The sequence below is a fragment of the Hevea brasiliensis genome, chromosome 2, assembly GCF_030052815.1.
Source record: "Hevea brasiliensis isolate MT/VB/25A 57/8 chromosome 2, ASM3005281v1, whole genome shotgun sequence".
NCBI classification, from domain to species: Eukaryota; Viridiplantae; Streptophyta; class Magnoliopsida; order Malpighiales; family Euphorbiaceae; genus Hevea; species Hevea brasiliensis.
The window spans coordinates 44,115,295-44,130,336 of NC_079494.1; the positions used below are offsets into that span (position 1 = coordinate 44,115,295).

Sequence of the window (15,042 nt, forward strand, 5' to 3'; positions counted from 1 at the left end):
ATGAAGAAAGTTAGACCAAATTATGAACTTAACTTGGTCAAATTACTGACCAAAGTTGGACCAAAATCTGTCAAAACCCAAAAGTGCAGCATGAACAGTGCACGTGAATAGTAAACTTATTTTGGCCATAAATTGAGCTACAAAACTCCAAATGGAGTGATTCAAAAAAAGAAATTCAACTAGACAAAATAAGGAACATTTTCTATGAAGGAAGTTTTGTCAAATTCCAACAGTAAATTGACCAATAGAACAGTGTAACTTCGGAGCACCAAAACCGAAAATTTGCAATTTTGCCAAAATGACCTAAGCTTTGAGAAAGTGACCAAAACCAATAAGTTTTAAATGCAAAATGTGGTACATTGGGAGTGTTAAAACCAATGCACCTATGATCTATGCAAAAGTCAACTTTTTGTTGACTATTGAAGTGAATAGTGACATAAAAACTTGAAATTCAAAAATTGAAGAATTCAAAAGTATCAAATGCCCTAGTAGGCCTAATGTGATTGGTTTGGATAGGTTGGCATGCCAATAGGGTTCTGATAGCAGTACTGCGTATGATGTATGGCTTCATTGCCATTCTGTGATGTGATAGCCTATTGCTATACTGATTATGATGTTTTACTTGGCTTTATGCCTTATTGCTTATATGGCTTATTAGCCATTCTATTTGCACACCGGGAGACACATTGTGACCGATGGTGTGACGGCCCGAGGTACCTGGTACCCAGTGCTAGTTTACCCATTTATCCAGTCCGGTCAATTTGTATAGGTTACTTGGGCATGGAAAAGTATAACTGTAATTGAACTGATTGTTAAAGAAAATACGAAAATTAAATATCAGAAATGATTACGATAGAATACAAAGAAACTCAAGATCATGAAGAAAATAAATAAACAAAATGCATGAAGAAGTTAATATCATAAAACGTAATTAGCCCTCGACTAAACATTAAGTTGGTAATTATTTAGTTCTTGTGAACACAATGGCTAAGAAATTATGATTTTTATTTGCATATTATTTCTTTCTATTTTATTATTTGCACCACTAAGCTTTATGCTTAGCGCGTCGCTTTTGCAACGCGTAGGTACTGAAGATTTGGACAGAGGGCCCAGTAGACCACAGATTCGGTAAGGCAGTTCACAGTTCTGCATAGTGTCCGTGTCACCTCACAGGCTACAGTGCATTGGTAGGACACTAGGTGTCATTTTGGTATTTTGTAATTGATCTTATTTTCTCATGTGTAAATGAACTTATGAAATGTAATTTGATGCTCATGTAAATAATGAGAATTGTGTTTGTAAATGAAAAAGTGAATGTTTATCTGTGATATATATATGATTATCACATGAAATGAATGATTGAGAAATGAATGTGAACTGAAAAATATTGAGATTTTGATAAATGGATTTGAGATGAATGAATAAGAATATAGGAAGTGTTTTTCACAGGTTCCGAAGAACGGTTTTCTCCATTTTTAGCAGATCACTGGGATTTTCTTTAAAATTTTCGGAACCTCAAATAAATTACAATTTCAATAAATGAATTATATTTCACAAATTATTTTCAAAACTATGATAAAAATGAATTAAGATAAATTAGAGTGCTCCGGCACACTGAGTGGCATAACTTGCTCGGCTACACTGTAGTCGGGTAAGGGGTGTCACAAGTCCTTCCTGGATCTGTTTATAGTTTTCTCCAGAATCTGTTTCAGTTCCCTGTTTGATATTTCTACTTGACTGCTGGTTTGATTATTGCTTGTGGTGTGCCAAATCTTATGAAGATATTTTTCTTAAGGAACCTTGTGACAACTCAAACATCGTTGGTTGGTGTCGCAATTACTTCTATCCATTTTGACACATAATCAACTCCAACCAAAATATACTTGTTTCCACGGGAAGAGGGAAATGGGCCCATGAAGTCTATTCCCCATACATCGAAAAATTCTATCTCAAGTATACCATACAGTGGCATTTCATTCCTTCTTGAACTGTTACCTATTCTTTGGCAGTGATCACAACCTAGCACAAAGGATCTTACATCCTTAAACAGATGTGGCCAGTAAAACCCTACTTGCAAAATTTTTGCTGTGGTTTTTGTGGTGCCGAAATGTTCTTCATATAGTGATGAATGGCAGTGATAAATGACACTTTCCATATCTTCCTCTGGTATGCATCTTCTTATCAGCCCATCATTACATCGCTTGTATAGTAGAGGTTCCTCTCATAAGTAATATCTTACATCATGTAAGAATTTCTTCCTTTGTTGGTAAGTCATGTTTGGAGGCAGTATCCTGCATACAAGAAAATTAACAAAATCAGCGTACCATGGAGCTTTGGAGAATGCAAGTAATTGCTCATCAGGAAATGAATCATCAATTGGTAAATCTTCGAAGTCCTCCATGTACTCCAATTTTAGTATGGAAAGATAGTCAGCTACTACATTTTTGGATCCCTTTTTGTCCTTTATTTCAAGGTTAAATTCTTGTAGGAGTAGGATCCATCAAATCAGCCTTGGTTTTACTTCCTTCTTATTCAAAAGGTACTAGATTGCAGCATGATCTATGAATACAATGACTTTTGACACAATGAGGTAAGATCTGAACTTGTCCATTACAAATACCAGTGCTAGGAATTCCTTTTCTGTGGTGGCATAATTGATTTGCGCATCATCTAATGTCTTGCTAGCATAATAAATAGCATAGAGCTTTTTATCCTTTCTTTACCCGAGCACTGCTCCAGCTGCAAAGTCACTCGCATCGCACATAACCTCGAATGGTATATCCCAATTTGGTGGCTGCATTATTAGTGCTGATATCAGGGCTTCTTTGATCCTGTTAAAGGAAACAAGGCAATTTTCATCAAAATCAAAAAGAACATCTTGACTTAACAAGTTAGTAAGTGGCTTAGCTATTTTGGAAAAGCCCTTGATAAATCTTTTATAGAATCCTGCATGTCCCAAAAAGCTTTGCACTCCTTTGACTGATATTGGTGGTGGCATGTTTTCAATGATCTTAATTTTTGCCTTATTTACTTCAATTCCTCTCTCTGATATCAAATGTCCCAGAACTATGCCTTTCCTTACCATGAAGTGGCATTTTGCCCAATTTAGGGCCAGGTTTGATTCTTCACATCTTTGCAACACCTTAGATAAATTAGCTAGGCAATTATCAAAAGTAGTTCCATAGACAAAAAAATCATCTATAAAAACTTCTATGATATCTTCAATATAATAAGAAAAGATAGCCATCATGCATCTTTGAAAGGTAACAGGGGCATTACAAAGACCAAAAGACATTCTCCTATATACAAATCTTTCATAGGGACAAGTGAATGTTGTCTTTTCTTGGTCTTCTGGGGTGAATAGGAATTTGAAAGAATCCCGAATACCCATCTAGGTAACAGAAATAAGAGTGTTTCGTTAATCTTTCTAACATTTAGTCAATGAAGGGGAGAGGGAAATGGTCTTTTCTAGTGGCACTGTTCAATTTTTTATAGTCTATGTACATTCGCCAACCAGTGACTACTATAGTAGGGATTAGCTCATTGCTTGCATTTTGGATAACAGTTGTCCCACCTTTCTTAGGAACTACATGTACTAGACTAACCCATTTACTATCAGAGATTGGGTATATGATACCTGCATCTAATAGTTTTAAAATTTCTTTCTTGACTACTTCTTTCATGTTTGGCTTAAGTATTCTTTGGTGTTCGATTGTGGGTTTACTGTTTTCTTCCATGGGTATCCTATGCATGCAAATCGAAGGATTAATTCCCTTCAAGTCTTCTATCTTATATCCTATGGCTTTGCTATGGATCCTAAGTTCTCTTAGCAATTTTTCCTCTTCTAGCTTAGACAGGCTACATTGATTATGACAAGATATTTAGAATTTGAGTCCAAAAATGCATACCTTAGCGAGGACGAGAGAGGTTTAAGCTCCACTTATTTGGCGTTTTCCTGGAGCTTACCTTCGATTTGTTCCTCCTTCAAATCCTCCATCTCAGAAGCTTTAGCTAATGGTAGGGGTGGATGAGCTGCTAACTGTTGTGCACAGGCTGCTATTTCTATATTTTCATCATCCACTGTGTGGCTATGCACAATACATACTTCAAAAGGATCTTTAGGATGTGTCTCATGAAATTCCTTTTCAACATGTTCGTCAATTGTGTCAACTTTGAAGCATTCATTAGGTTCAAATTTGTGTTTCATTGTGTCAAACAAGTTGAACTCCACTTCTTCTTCTCCTACTTTGAGAGCTAGTCACCCATTTTTGACATCTATGATAGCTCCGGCAGTTGCCAAGAATGGTCTTCCCAAGATGATAGGAATTTTAACATCTTCCATCTCGAGGACAACAAAATCCACTACAATGAAGAATTTACCCACATTGATTGGAATGTTCTCCAGTATTCCTATAGGATATTTAACAGATCGATCAATCAATTACAATGAGATTGTTGTTGGTTTCAATTCCCCGATCTCCAGCTTTTTGCATATTGATAGAGGCATTAGACTGACGTTTGCTCCAAGATCACAGAGGGCCTTATCTATTTTCTTATCACCAATGAGGCAAGGTATGAAGAAGCTTCCTGGATCCTTCAACTTTAGAGGCAGTTTGTTTTGCAGAATGGCACTGCATTCCTCTGTTAGAGCTACTGTTCCATAGTCTTCTAACTTCCTTTTCTTTGATAGAATTTCCTTAAGAAATTTTGCATAGGATGGCATCTGAGAAAGTGCTTCAGTGAAGGGGATGTTGATGTAAAGTTTCTATAAAACTTCCAAAAACTTCCCAAACTGCTTATCCAATTTGGCTTTTTGAAATCTCTGAGGAAAAGGTAAGGGAGGTTGGTATGGTTCTGTTAATTTCTTTTTCTTCCTTTCTTCCTCTTCCTGATCTTTCTTAGCTTCTTCCTCCTTTTTCTCTGCTTGGTCTTTAGATTTTTCTATGGTTTCCTCTATTGGTTCTACCTCTGGTTGTACTAGAATTCTCCCACTCCTCAGTGTAACTGCCTTACAATGTTCCCTTGGGTTCATTTCTGGTTGGCTAGGTTGTTTGCCAGCAGCCTTACTTGAAGAGCTTGCTTGCTGAGCGATCTGATTCTCTAGCATCTTGTTGTGAGTAGCAAGTTGGTCCACTCTAGAAGTCAGCTATTTAATCAATTCAGTTTGTTGTTGTTGAGCTGCTAGGAACCCTTCCATCGTGGTTTCCATAGTCATCTTTGATTCAAGTTGTTGGTGCTGGAGAGGTAGTGGTGGCTGTGCAAAGTTTTGACCTCTGTTTTGAAATCCAGGGGGTGCTGGTGGTTTGTACCCTTGTTGCTTGTTTATTGGCTGGTTCTGCTAATTAGACCATGAGAAATTTGGGTGGTTCCTCCATCTAGGGTTGTAAGTATTTAAATATGGATTACTGGGCTACCTCTGGTTGAAGTTTCCTCTATTATTCACATAGTTCATCTGTTCTGAGGAGGGTTTTTTGAAATTATTATATTCTAAATTCATGTATCCTCCTCCATAGCTGTCTTTAGGTTGACTGTTTGTACCTACTGTGTTAGCTTACATCTTCTCGAGTTTCCTTGTGAGCTGATCAAATTGAGCATTTATCATGCTTAGGGCATCTACTTCTAGTACCCTTGCAGTTTTCCTTGCATTTCCTCTTTCATTTGACCACTCATAATTATGGTATGCCACCCTTTCTAGAAGTTCAAGTGCTTGTGGCACTATTTTCTCCATTAGATCACCTTCTACAGCTGAATCAACTGTGTTCCGTGTAGAGGGTAGTAACCCACTGTAGAAGTTTTGTACTAATAGCCAATCTTCTATACCATGGTGTGGACATTCTCTTTATAGGTCTTTATATCTTTCCCATGCATCATAGAGTGATTCTCCCTCCTTTTGTCTAAAGGTGTTGAGCTCAAGCCTTAGTTTTACAGTCTTTGCAGGTGGAAAATACCTTGCTAGAAAAGCTTGAGAGAGATTCTCCTAAGTATTGAATGTTCCAGCTGGTTGAGAAAGTAACCACTTCCTTGCCCTGTCCCAAAGGGAGAATGGGAATGCTCTGAGTCTTATTGCTTGATTAGACACTCCATTCATCTAGAATGTATCACATAGGGCAAGAAAGCATTGGAGGTGATAGTGTAGGTCTTCTGTAGGCGAACCTACAAACTGGGTTTGTTGAATCATTTGGAGCCATGCTAGTTTTAGTTCAAAGTTGTTAGCTTCCACTGTGAGTCTAGTGACACTGGGCTGAAATCCTTAGACAGATGGAGCTCCGTAATCTCTCAAGAGTCTCGGTCTATCATTATTATCGCCCATGGTTAGAATTTCAAGGTCTCCTTGACCGTGCTCTTGATGTTTCCTTTCCCTCCTAATGGCTTTCAGAGTTCTGTCTATCTCTGGATCCAATATTTCTTCTTTTGGCCTTGTTCTGGTCATACACCAGATTGAGCACCAGAGAGAAAAGAAGATAAATATAACTAGTAAAATAAAATTATATAATCAATTTAATTGCCTAAATCAGCTAAATTGCCTATCGCTTGATATTACTAATACAAAAGAGTCCCCAGCAACGGTTCCAAAAACTTGTTTGCCTGGTTTTACAACCCCGCAAGTGCACGGATCGCTAACATGTAATAAAGTGATGAGTAGAGTATCGTTCCCATGAGGACCTTTGTTTAGTAAGTACTAATCTACATAGTAATTTTGACTATCTAGGCTATTGAATATTTAGGGAATGAAGTTCGTTAACTTTAAACACTAGAATAGTAAACTTAAAATGAAGTAATCTATTTTTGGAATAATCCTGGAGTTAAGATTTCACACTTGAATCTTATTAGGGATGTTATCTCATTTATTTAATGAATTGAGGTTCATTTTCCTTGATGGAAATTAGCCCTAAGTTATCCTAAATCCTCTCTTAAGGCATCTAGGGTGTATTTTAATTAATTCAAACCCTACTTTCGTGGTGATCAAATTAATTAAAATCCTTTAAGACCTTTGACCAATTTTTAGGTTCCACAAAGGTATCAGCCTATGTCTAGGTCAGAATTCCTAGGTTCAAGATCTTGATTTTCTAATGTTAATCTTCATCTTTCAGTCCTTCAATCAACATCTACAATCATGTCTAAGTGGGTACCATCAAATAGTATGCATTAGGATCACAAGAAATTAAATCGAGAAATGAATCTCAAATCTGGTAAATAAAACTTAATGTTCATCCATAATAATAATTATAAGCATTACTCTCCTAAATTTAGAATAAGGAAACTACTCACTCATGGTGAGTTCAGTAAACATCATGATAAAAAGTAAAGATAGTAAAAAGAAAATCATGTAAAGAAATAAAGCAATAGGAATCTGTCTAGGGGGATGAAACGAAGAAACCAAAGATAGTTTGCAGCTTTGATCTTGTGGAACTTCAGCTAGAGAACTTCTTTTGGTACTGATGTGGAACCTTACAGTAGCAGCCTTCAGTAGTCTCCCCGCGACAGTCGTCTTTTTCTTCCCCTTCCTCCTTTTTTTTCTTTCTTTTAACGTTTTCTTTTCTATTTATATTGGTTGCTCTAGGGTTAGGTTGCTCTGAGACCAAAGGGCCTTAGGAGTCTCATTTTTTTCTGAAAACAGGAGGGAAATTCGAGTTATAAAACTAGCTGCAGCATATTACACAGCCCGTGTGTCACTACACGAGTCCCACAAAGTAAGGTCGTGTAACTTGCTGGGGGAGAATCGCATGGTCTTGTTTTGGCACAGAAAGTTACACGGGTCAATGCCAACTACACGGGCCTGATTACATAGGCCATGTACTTTTGTTCCCATAAGTTTCTTCAATCTTGCACTCAGCAGAGACTTACTCGGGTCCCTACAGATTACACGGGTCTGATTACATGACCCATGTACTTGTGTTTCTCATTGATTCTCTTGGCTTTATTCTGGCAGAGATTTACATGGGTCTGTGGCTTGGTTTACAGGACCCGTGTACTTTGTATCTGTAGCAATTCTCTATCTCTTGACTCCTTTAAGCTTTTCTTACACTCCTATACTTTTGTAACTTCACCTAAACACCTGAAATGATGCAGAAAACATGGAATTAAGGACTTTACAATAGAAATTACAAAAATTAATGAAATCAACTATTATGCATGAAAATACTTGCCTAAATGCTATGAAATAGAATGTAAATGTGCTTAAAAACATCTATACAATTGAAGTGTATCAGTAATGAGATTAAAATCATTAAAGGAATAAAGTAAGATAAGTTAGGGTGCCCCAGCACTGAATGTAGCTCACTTCGCTCGGCTACACTGTTGATGGGTGAGGGGTGTCACATACATCCATACCAGAGTGGAAATGGGACCACATCACCATAGATTTTGTCATTGGACTACCATTGACACAGAGGAAGCATGATACTATATGGGTGATTATGGATAGATTGATTAAGTCAGCTCACTTCCTACCAGTTAGAGCCGGCTACTCACTGGAGAGGTTAGTAGAGATTTACATAGATGAGATAGTCTGGCTACATGGAGTACCAACTGCAATCATATCTAACTGAGACTTTAGATTTGCTTTGAGGTTTTAGAAGAGGCTACAAGAATCTTTAGGCACTCAACTGCACTTTAGTATGACTTTTCATCCATAGACGGATAGATAGTCAGAAAGGGAGATTCAGGTAACCCTTAAAACTTAATGAATTGCTATAATTGTAAAGGAATGATAACAATGAGCTGACACTAATGACATGAATGATATGATATCATAGGTATTGGAGGATATGTTAAGAAGCTGCATCATTGATTTTGAAGGAAGTTGGGAGAAGTATCTTCCTTTGGTAGAGTTTGCTTACAACAACAGCTACTAAGCCAGCATAAAAATAGCTCCATATGAAGCATTGTATGGAAGGAGATGCAAGACTCCCTTATGTTGGACAGAAATGGGGGAAGAGAAAGTAGTGGGCCCAGACTTAGTGAGGCAGATTGAGGAGAAAGTGAAACTCATCAAAGACAATTTGAAAGTCGCCTCAGACAGACAGAAGTCATATGCTGACCTAAGGAGAAAGGATATAGAGTATGAAGTTAGCGATAAGGTGTTTCTCAAGATATCACCTTGGAAGAAAGTGCTAACATTTGGTAAGAAGGGTAAGTTGAGCCCTAGGTTTATTGGTCCATACAAAGTCATTAACGTGTGGGTCCAGTAGCCTATAGGCTAGCTTTACCCCATGAGCTGGACAAGATTCACAATATATTCCATGTGTCGATGCTCAAGAGATACAGATCAGATCCTTCACATGTCATTTCAGCAGAGGAGATAATTGTACAACCTGATTTGACATATGAAGAAGAACCAGTCAGAATCTTGGCACAGGAAGTGAAAGAACTCAAAAACAAGAGGATCCCATTAGTGAAAGTCTTGTGGAGATGCCGTAACACAAAAGAAGCAACATGGGAGATTGAGGAGACGATGAGGCAACAGTTCTCTCAGCTCTTCACATCAGGTAAATTTCAAGGATAAAATTTCTATTTAGAGGGGAAGAATTGTAACGTCCTCACCGTAGGTAGTCCGTATATTTTACTGCTCTGACAACTAATATCTGTTCGGACAGCCAGAATGTCTGGAACTACACTTAACTATAGTGAGGAGGCATAAATTGATGGAATAAATGTTAAGAAAATATAGAAAAAATTTAGATAAAATAAAATAAAATTTAAGAGAATTTATTAATTGGTATAAAATAATAAAAATAATTCGATATGCACTATAAAAGGCATTTTGATCATTTCACCATCAGCGGTGAATTTTGACCTAAATGTCAAATTAAAAATTTAGAGAATGAAATAATTAACATAAGTTAAAAATTATGAATTGAATTAGGAAGAAGAAAAAAAAGAAGAAGAAAAGAAAAGAAAAGAAAAGAGAAGAAAGACTTATGAAATTTTAAAAAAATTAAAGTACAACATATATAGAATATATAAATACCCATAAGAGACAAAAGCCACCTAACTCATCCTCTTCTCCACTTCTTTTCTCTCTCCATGAGCCGGCTGCCTTGGTCTTTTTTTTCCACCATTGTTGTTCAAGCTTTGACCTTGAATCCCACTTCATTTCCTCACTAAAACCCATAGTCCCCTTCATTAAAAATCCTCCCCACTACATAAGGAAGCTTTAGATACCCATAAGAAGCAAGAAAGTTGAAGTTTGAAGTTGGGTCTGTAACACCCCCACTTTAGATAGTCTGTACGTTCTACTGTTCTGGTGACCAATGTCTGTCCAGACAGTCAGAATGTCTAAAACTATCATTAGACTAGAGTGAGGAGTCATAAATAATTCAATTAAGTATAAGAAAAATTAAGAAAAAATTTTTAGAAATGAAATACAACCAAGTTAAATGAGCAGGTGCCCGGTGATGGGTGACCCTAACGGAAAGTTACTGTCTTTACAGCTAATAGCCCTAAACCCGAGGGAAATTCTGTGAAATAATTTTTGTGACTCCAGAGAAGAGTCATTGAGGTTTCGATGGCATTAGAATTCCAAGAAAATGCTTAGAAAATTTTATTAATTAGTATAGACAATTTTAGTCTATTAAGCAAAATGAAGGGCATTTTGATCATTTCGTCTTCAGAGACAATTTTTGACCAACTTGTCCAACTAAGTAAGTACATTATATAACATAAAATGCGAATAAATATTGAAGAAAAATTTATTAAAAATATGTAAAAGAGAAAAGAAAGAAAGACAAAATAAAATGAAATTAAAAACTCAATTATTACATCAAGATGATGCAATAAAAATTGGTTAGCCAATTAGAACTCAACAAGCACACATTAAAACATTTAAAAGAGGATAAAATTGAATAAAAATCTATTGTCTTCCTCCCTCATTTTCAGCCAGTCGAGACCCTCTCTTCAAATCCTCCATTGAAATACTTATTCCAAGCTTGATTTCCACCCAAAACCACCATAAAACCCCTTTCTAGCTTCACTAAAATTAATCCTTACCACTAGAGCAAGACTTGGGTAGCAATTAGAAGAAGAGGAAGTGAAAGAAAGTGAGGTGTGAACAAGCCTAGAAAATCACCAAAGAGGTTAGTGCTAGCTTCTCTCTACTTTTCCTTTCTAATGTTTAAATCAAGGTTAAGTATGAGTAAATTACATGGGAAAATTTGAAATCCATGCATGAAAGAAAGACCTAGATTTTGGAAGCCATGATAGGATGTAGAGTTTGATGGTTTTGATGGATTTGAATGGCTTAGAAATGGTGTTTGATGTGTAGACATCAATTAAAAATTGATTAGTATGCCTAATGTGATATGTGTTGTGTAAATCTTGAATTGGAGCTAGGGTGGGACATAAAAATTAGGAATTTAATGATATGTTGATAAATTGTTGATGTTGAGATCAAGTATTTTAACATCCTCACTTTAGCTAGTCCGTACACTCGACTGTTTTGGTGACCAATATCGGTCCGGGTAGCTAGAATGTTTGAAATTATAATTAGACTAAAGTTGGGAGTTATAAAGAAATTAAATAATGCTCATAACAATCAAGGAAAATTTATAAGAATGAAATACACTAAGGTTAAATGAGCCAAAACCCTAGTGATGAGTAACTCGAAGGGGAAGTGACAGTAAAGGTTGTTAACAACCCTAGACCTAGTCGAAAATTTATAAAATAAATTTTCGGACTCCAGAGAATGGTCATTGAGGTTCTTATGATATTATAATGCCAAGAAAATGCTTAGAAAAATTTTTCTATCCGTACACACACTTTTGGCTCGTTAAGCCAAACGGAGGGCATTTTGGTCATTTCATCTTCAGAAATGATTTTTGACCAACTTATGTAATTAAGTACATAAATTTTATGATATCAAATATGAATAAACATTGCTAAAAATGAAATTAAAAGTGAGTAGTAAAGAAAAAAAAAAAGAGAAAAGAGATAATATTGATTTAATGAGGTAAGCATGAGGTCATTTAAAATCTATGGGCTAATCAAATGTAATAAAACCACTTATAACACATTAAAAGGAAAGAAAAGAAATCAAAACTCTAGAAAAAGCTAGCAGCCACCTTCTCCATCATTTGGCCGAAATCCATTCCTCACCTCTCTCCTCCATTTTCATGATTTTCAAGCTTCATTCCATTAGTTTCTTTTAACTAAACCCTAAGTGCCCAACACAAAACCTTACTATTTTATCTTAGTAAAGCTTTTGGGAACAAAAAGAAGTAAAGTGGAAGAGTTCTTACAAGCTTGAAAGGTGACTCCATTAGAGGTTTGTGACCTAACCTTGATTTTCTCTTTAAATTCATGTTAAAGGACTATGATTGAGTGCAAATTACAAAGAAATTTATTAAATACCATGTGTATGCCCATCCCATATTTTCAGCAGCCTTGGTTGGGGTAAGATTGTGATGATTTTTATGGAGCTAAAATGGTAGTATGGCTGCCCTTAATATGAATCTCTTAAGTGGAGTAATGAAATGTAAGTTATAATGCATGGTTGAGATGGTTGAGTTAGGGTTTGGGATGAAAATGAGACTTTGATCATGTGATGATGAAAGTATCTTTTAATGGTCAATTATTGACCATTGGCTGTGTGTGAATAAAAAATGAAGTGGTTTGTGTAGTGAAAATTGAGTTTGGTGTGGCTGCCCTTGGTGACCTACAGGACTGGGCATGAGTCCAGCAGGTTTGGGCAGCAATAACTGGAGTTGTAGAGGTTCAATTGGTGCAAGGCCAATTGGACATGAAACTAGATACATAATGGCACAACTTTGGTGAAGAAACCATGCCCAAAATATCAAACCAAGTTGACCTAAAGATTGCCCTAATCTGGGTGACCTACATTCTGCCTGGGCAAAATGACCAAATAAACAGTATTAAGTCATTTGGTCATAACTCAGTGTAGAAAGGTCCAATTGACCTGAAACTTTACCAGCAACAAGCTGAGATATAGACCTACAACTTTCATGAAGAAACCTAACCCAAATTATGACCATAACATATTCAAAAAGTGACTTGCAATCACTACTCAAAATACTATAGATTTGGTCAGTCAGGAAATTCTAGAAAAATTATAATCCGACCTGTTGTGGTCTTTGGGCCATAACATGAGCTAAAAAACTCCAAATGGAGTGATTCAAAAAATGAAATGTAACTAGACAAAATAAGGAACAACTTTCATGTTGATCATTTTGCCAAATTCCCACTGCAAAAATGACTAATGGAATAGTAAACACAAAGCTTGAAAACTAAAAATTTTGAACAATTAACATTAAGCTTAGAAATGGTATTGGAAACCAATACCAACCATTTTAGAATGCAAAATGTGGTATGTTGGGAGTATTAAAACCAATGTACCTATTGTACATTTTGTTGACTAATGAATTGAAAAGTAACACAAAAACTTGAATTTCAAAAATTGTGAAACTTAAAAGTGTAATATGCCCTAGTATACCTAGCAAGATTGGTTTGGATAGGTTGGCATGCCAATAAGGTTCTGTTAGCAGTACTGCATATGGCTTCATGCCATTCTGAGTTTTATGGCCTCACGTTCCATTTTATGATAAAATAGCCTTTGGCTATGTTGATTGAGATATTATACTTGGGTTTCATCCCTGATAATTATTACAGCTTATTAGCTGTTCTGTTGCACACCGGGAGACACAATGTGACCGATGGTGTGATGGTCCGAGGTACTTAGTACCCAGTGCCAGTTTATCCGTTTATCCAATCCAGTCGACTAGTATGGGTTACTCGGGCAATGATAATAAATTTTACCAAATTTTAATCGAATAATACTGCAATAAATATTAGAAATTTAGTCTACCAAAAATGTAAACATAGATTCTACATATTTACTTTATTTTAGTTATTTTATTTTATATTGTCACCACTAAGTAGAATTACTTAGCGTGTCACTTTGGCCACACGCAGGTACTGGAGACATAGCTGGGGAGTCCAGCAGGCCTCATATAGGGTGAGCCTTCAGATCTGCTCCCGGAGTCCAGAGTCACCTCACATTGCAGTGCATTTGGTAGGACATTAGGCCACTTTTGATATTTTGATATTTTGTATTTTGTAAACTTTTATAATGTATATTATAAATTCATGTAATTATGTTTTTGATGTAACTATGTATGAATTATATTCAGTAATAAATGTGAGCATTTCTCATTGAGTTGACTGTGATATGAATTGAATTTAATTTTGAGATACTAAAATCATTTGAGAAATTGTTGAGAATATATTGGTGGTTGATTAAGAATGATGTGATGATTTTATTGGAAATGTTTTTAACAGATTCAGAAGAACTGTTTTTCCAATTTACAGCCGGCACTCTGCCGGATTTTCTATAAAATTTAGGGAAAAATTTAGATTAATTAAAAATTGTAAATAAATAAGTAAAAAGGGTAAATTGATTTGAAATGTGATTTGGTGCTCCGGCACACTGTGTGGCATATCTTGCTCAGTTACACCGTAGACGGGTAAGGGGTGTCAGAAGTATGGACTAATTGAAGTGCATGGAATGTGAATTGTGGATGGTAGTAGTGTGGGAAGGTGGTATTAGGAGTGTTGTTTTTGTGCAGGGAATTCTGGACCTATGAGTCCAGCATGTTTAAATGAACATAAGTAGAGCTAGACAACTCCAATTAGTATAAGGCCAATTGGAAATGAAATTTAAGACCTTAAGCCACATTTTTCATGGAGAAACCCTGCCCAGAAAACCAACCAAAGCTGCCCCAAAAATTGACCTAATCCGGGTAACACACAAGCTATCCCTAGAAAATGGCCAAATGAATAGTATTTGTTCAAATGATCATAACTCACTATATAAATGTCCAATTGACCTGAATTTTATATCAATAGAAAAATTAGACAATTTAGAACAACTTTCATGAAGAACATCAAATTTTGACCAGAACTTAATGGAATTGTCCACCAAAGTCAATACACCAAATTTGGCAGAACCAATTCTATCTAGAAATTTTGGGTACAGGTCAATCCGTCCAGTTATGGTAAAATGGTCATAACTTGAGCTAAAAAACTTCA

The 15,042-nt window shown here is 36.1% G+C and overlaps 1 non-coding gene across 1 annotated transcript; it reads left to right on the forward strand.

Annotated features, from left to right (window-relative positions):
- The first annotated feature begins 5,816 nt into the window (after positions 1 to 5,816).
- Positions 5,817 to 5,923, forward strand: LOC131178068 (small nucleolar RNA R71). The gene has a single exon (XR_009147198.1). It is a non-coding gene; the product is annotated as a small nucleolar RNA R71 (small nucleolar RNA).
- The last annotated feature ends 9,119 nt before the right edge of the window (positions 5,924 to 15,042 follow it).